Genomic DNA, 5,232 nt, shown 5'->3' with positions numbered 1-5,232 from the left:
AACTGGTATTCTGTTTCATAATGCAAGCTCACTGCTTATCAGGTAGTCTCATTGTGCCCACAGGAAATCCCAAGCTAAAATGACCCCGGATACATTAAGTAGGGAGACGGCTCAGTCTCCTGCTGGCCAGGGTGACTAGTAGCCTTCTTCGTGAACAGCTGAAGCAGGATCTCTTCAGGTGGGAGTGTTCTTACCCCTCCTTTCATTTCTATGGTGAAGCTTTGCCACTGTTCCAAAAATGCCCTACTTCATTCACATTCGTCAGTTTGGTTGTTTGGAAAGCAGCTTTTGAGTGTGAATGTTTCAAAGAGAAATTGTCCGACATATTCCTACCAGATAAGAGGACCTTTGTTTGCTCGCCAGTGTAAGGCTGTGATATCCCAAGACAGAGAACAGAGAAGTGTTAATGAAGAGGAGCGATGTGTTAGGAGGTGGGGGCTTCAGAAGTTTTAGGCTGTGGGTCGTTTGAGGATGCTGTGACTGATTTGGAGCCACCGGTTGGAAGAAGGGGCAGAGAAAGGGAACTGGGGTGATGTCGGAGAGAAGTTCATCCTGATCTCAGTATTGCGCAGGGCTGGTTTCACAGTGGCTGCGGTGTCACAGGAGGAGAGCTTACTTTCTGTAGCTTCTGCACCTGCTGATTCTGAAAGTCTGTGTGTTATAAACAGTTTGTGAAGCGTGGGGTACTGATAGATGACATCTGCTTCTAACTCCAGGAAGATAGAAGAGCTGTGTGGAAAGAGGTAAGGTACCTGTTGAGGGGTGGTTCGAAAGGTAAATAATTATTGGCCACATTTCCTTTGTTTTCCCGATTTCATATATTCTCTTCCATTGTCCTCAAACGGTTCTCTTATCCACCACCACTCAGCTTTTCCTTTAACTCTCCAAAATCAACATATAGGATGATATTGGGACCTCTTATGTTTGAGTGTTCAGTCCTTGGCATCTTTTTTAAAAGTTTATTTTAGAGAGAGAGTGTGCACATGTGTACATGAGGGGGTAGGGCCCGAGAGGAAGAAAGAGAATCTTAAGCAGGCTCCGTGCCCAGCATGGAGCCCATTGTGGGCTCAGTCCTGTGGCCCTGGGAGCGTGACCTGAGCTGATTCACGAGTCGAATGCTTAACCGACTGAGCCACCTGGGCATCCCAGTCCTTGACATCTTTTATTCCTCTATTTTTATTCCCTTGGGAATCTCATCATGTCTCATGGCCTTAAAAATAAACTGTTAGCTTAAGAGTCTTAAGCTTATATATTTATTTCAGATTTCTCACCTTTATCTTCTGATTCACGTGTCCGGCTTGGGTGTCTGTCTTCATTGTAGGCATGTCAGACACAACACAAATTGCATTTCTTTTTTTTTTTTTAACTTTTTTTTTTTTAATATTTTTTATTTATTTCTAGGGGAGAGAGAGAGAGAGACAGCGTGAGCAGGGGAGGGTCAGAGAGAGAGGGAGACACAGACTCCGAAGCGTCAGCCTTAGTTTTTGGGGGGGGTTTTAAAATTTATTTCTGAGAGAGAGAGAGAGACAGCGTGAGCAGGGGAGGGTCAGAGAGAGAGGGAGTCACAGACTGAAACAGGCTCCAGGCCCTGAGCCGGCAGTCAGCACAGAGCCCGACGCGGGGCTCGAACCCATGAACCGCGAGATCATGACCTTAGCGAAAGTCGGACGCTTAACCGACTAAGCCACCCAGGCGCCCCCACAAATTCCATTTCTAACTTTCTTCATTGCCTTCCTCTTCTCAATAGATGACAGTTCCATCTTTCTGATTGCTCAGGTCAAAAATCTTGGGAAATATGCTTGCATCCTTTTTTTTTTTTTTTCTCATAGTACACGTGTAATCTGTCAAAATGTCATTAATATTACCTTGAAAATACATCCGAAGTTCCGTGGAGACGGTATAATGTGTTTCCTGTGCTCCTGCACGGGGCTCCTAGCTGCTCTCCCGTTTTCCTTTCCACCCTCCTTAGCACCTCCGCCAGAAGCGTCAAAGCCCTTCTCTGCCCAGCGCAGCGCCCCCTAGGGCTCTCAGAGGGAAAGCTGACGTTCTTACAACGGCCCCAAGGCCCTGTGACCTCACTTCCCCACCATCTCTCGTAACTCATCCATCCCTCCTCTTCCTCTCTAACTGCACCCTGGCCATAGGCTTCGCTGATGTTCCATGATCAGAATGGACTTAATCTTATCCTAGGGTCTTTCTGCTGGCTGCTCCTTCTGCCTCCAGACTTACACATGGGTAACTCCCTCCCCACCTTATAGTTTTTGCTGAAATGTCGTCTTTTCAATGAAGTCTACTCTGGCTACTCTGGAGAAAGCTATAACTCTTCTCTCTGTCTTGACTGCAAATCTCCTACCTAGCTTTGCTGTTTTCCATAATATGCACCACCTTCTAATATGATATGCCAATATATACCATGTCATCTACCTTTTTATATGTGTAAGTTTTGGAATCTATTATCACTAGAATATAAGCATCATAAGGATACAGAAGTTTTTTGTTTCTTTCTGGTGAACCTAAATGAGACTGGCACATAGTAAATGCTCAATAAATATTTGTTGACTGATATATTTATTATGTGGAGGTTAATTATGTAATATATATTTGAATGAAATCATCATACAATTTGTATGAAACTCATTGAATACTTTCTTTTGGAATTAGATATAAGTAAAGAAAACAATGGAATGTATTAGTTATTCATTGGGAAACTTTAAAAGGACAATGATCTTTTCTGCCTTCAGTAGGTGTTTAAACTCGAACTGTCACTTCTGCCTCCTTTAACGGTGGACCAGGTAATTTGGAACAACACTCTTGTTGACATTGATTGAAAAAGCTTGACAAAATATTTTAAAATCTTTTAAAAATCACCAAGAACTGACAAAATAGTAAAGAATTACCTTGCCCAGACCTGTAAGAAGACAGACCTACGGAACACAAGCCTGGCACTGGGATCACTTGTGCTTCGTGGGGAACATTTGCCCGGGCACAGGTCGCTGCGAGTCGGCTTGTGATAGCCTCGGAGCGCAAGGGCGGCCGACAGTCGAGTTCAGTGACGCCACGAGTGAGGTCCACGGAACACCGACTGTGGGGACGGCACCGGAAGGCTGCATCTAGGAGTGAGAGTGAACCGGACAGAAAGCAACCCGTGTATGGATTCCGGGCAGCCTTCCAATTATCCACGGGCTCGCGAAGTTCAAACCCTGAAGTCTGATCAAGTGCACCAGCCATCTAGGGTCCGCCTGAGGCCCTAGCAGAAGCCCACGAGTCTTCTCGTAGAGGAGGGCAAAGGTCATCCTCAGCCTCAAATTATTCCTGCCAGGGCGCTTTTCTTTTCTCAGTGATCATGCCCACAACACTGGTAAAGACAGACCGGAAGACACGAGTGAGAACCAGCATCAACGTAACAGACCGCCAAAACAGCCCTGGGACGTGCGGACCAGAGGCGGACCAGCATAAAACGTGTCTGTTATGATTATGGAGATGAAACTCAGTCTTAAATATTTCGTGAAGAAACTGAAAACTGTAAAAAGTGATACTTCAAATTTTAGAGACTGAAATAGAAATTCTAAAGTTGAAATATATAGTAATCAAACCGGAAGTGTTTTTTTTCCCACTAACATTCTCTAACAATGAAATAGTCTTTGTTAAAACAATGCAGTGTTAGTGAATATTTCCTTCCCTTTTTTTTTTTTTTTTAGAGAGAGAGGGGGCTCAAGTGAGCGAGGGGCGGAGAGAGGAGAGAGGGAGAGAGGGAAGCAGGGCTCAAGCTCAAGTGCTGGTGAATGTTTTGTTTTATTTTCAGTTTTTTTTTTCTTATGCTTTTATCTGACCCTGGATTTTTCCTGATGTTTTTCTGGCTTATCAAGTTTATGGTGAGAAGTAAAGTAATTGTTAAGTGTGATTATGTTTTCATTCCCAACATTACATTTTCATTCTCAGTGGTCCTTTGTGACAATTTAGTGACAGTGACCTTGTTTAGGATACTTTGTGTTTTGCTTTTGGCTTGGAACTGGTCTGTAGTTGCTCTTTTTATATGTAGACATAAGAGGATTTTTATTTCTGCTTTTTGTTTATTTTTTTTATTGCGGCATTTCCTACGGGATGACCAAATTTTAAACATCTATGACCCGCTACAAATAGTACTTTTGGAACAAGATTTTTTAAAATCTTCTTACATTTTCTCCTTCGACAATTGGTTAAGTTAGTCATCTGTGAGGATTTTAAGAATAAGAGGAGTTTAGAGAAGAGGAACTGAAGCCAGAACGTAAGCCCCTCACCCCTCATTTTAGAGAATCCTGTGGTTTTAGAGATGCTGCGCCTTCCAGACTGGCCTGATGGTTGATAGCGGACTCACAGCTGACTTACGTCACTGCTATCAGAAGGCTCCGCGAGGCAATTCTCTGGTCCTTTGGAGGCATTTGTTTAACTGTGGTCTTGGTTATTACATTTTCAGAGCGTTTTATAACCCCGAGATCGCATATTTGAAAGAGACTGTACTGGAAGAAGACACACCAGATGGCACAAAGGGGGAAAAGCCAATCTAATCTAAAATGTGGTAATAAATGAATTTTATTTAATTAGTATGCTAATGATTAATAGGAACGTCAATACAACTGACACCAAGGATCTATTAGACATGTATTACGGTAAACACTGTGACGCGCGCTGCCCTGGCCTGTTAGACTGACACACCCGGCTTGTGTTTTCCGTGGCACCGGAGTAAAGAAAGTACCCTTGTCGCGGGGCACACGCTGGACGGCCCCGGGCATCGGAGGGCGGCCCCGTGGCAGCCAGCTGCCCGAGGGGTCGAGGGGTGGGCGGAGGGCAGCGGTTTGCGGCCGGGCTGGGGTGCGCTGCGCGGGCTGGGTTTCAGAGGAGGGTGCTGCTCTGGGGGGCGGGGGGCAGGGCGGGGCAGGGCGGCCCAGGCCGAGGGGCTCCTGGAGCCGCCACCCCGGGGCTCCACGCCGGGGACGCTCATGGGGGGGGGGGGGGGCTGCGCGCGTGCCGGTTCCCCTCTCGGCCTGAAGCACTGCGCCCCCGTGTGTGCCTCGCGTAGGTGGCGGCGTGCCGTGTGTGACTTGCAGTCATTCGCGCGTCAGTGACGGCACAGGCCAGGCGCGCTCGGTGCCCTTCGCCAGTGCGCTCGGGCGCCTTGTGCCCAGCTTCGCGGACGCGGGCCCAGCCGGCGCGCGCGGCCCGGCCTGCGGGCAGGCTCTCCACGTGAGCCCCGCC

The 5,232-nt window shown here is 46.8% G+C and overlaps 1 long non-coding RNA gene across 1 annotated transcript in view; it reads left to right on the top strand.

Moving 5' to 3' along the window:
• Positions 1-350: 350 nt before the first annotated feature.
• The window catches only part of LOC120224648, a 203,535-nt gene continuing 198,653 nt past the window's right edge, over positions 351-5,232 (top strand). Inside the window, exon 1 of the long non-coding RNA XR_005526625.1 lies at positions 351-743. This is a non-coding gene — a long non-coding RNA (uncharacterized LOC120224648). The remainder of the gene's footprint in view (positions 744-5,232) is intronic.

Source organism: Hyaena hyaena, unplaced genomic scaffold (genome assembly GCF_003009895.1).
Source record: "Hyaena hyaena isolate Hyena2069 unplaced genomic scaffold, ASM300989v1 scaffold_1213, whole genome shotgun sequence".
In the NCBI taxonomy this organism is placed as follows: domain Eukaryota; kingdom Metazoa; phylum Chordata; class Mammalia; order Carnivora; family Hyaenidae; genus Hyaena; species Hyaena hyaena.
The sequence above is the reverse complement of the archived record's forward strand: the minus strand, read 5'-3'. Positions and strand labels throughout refer to the sequence as shown.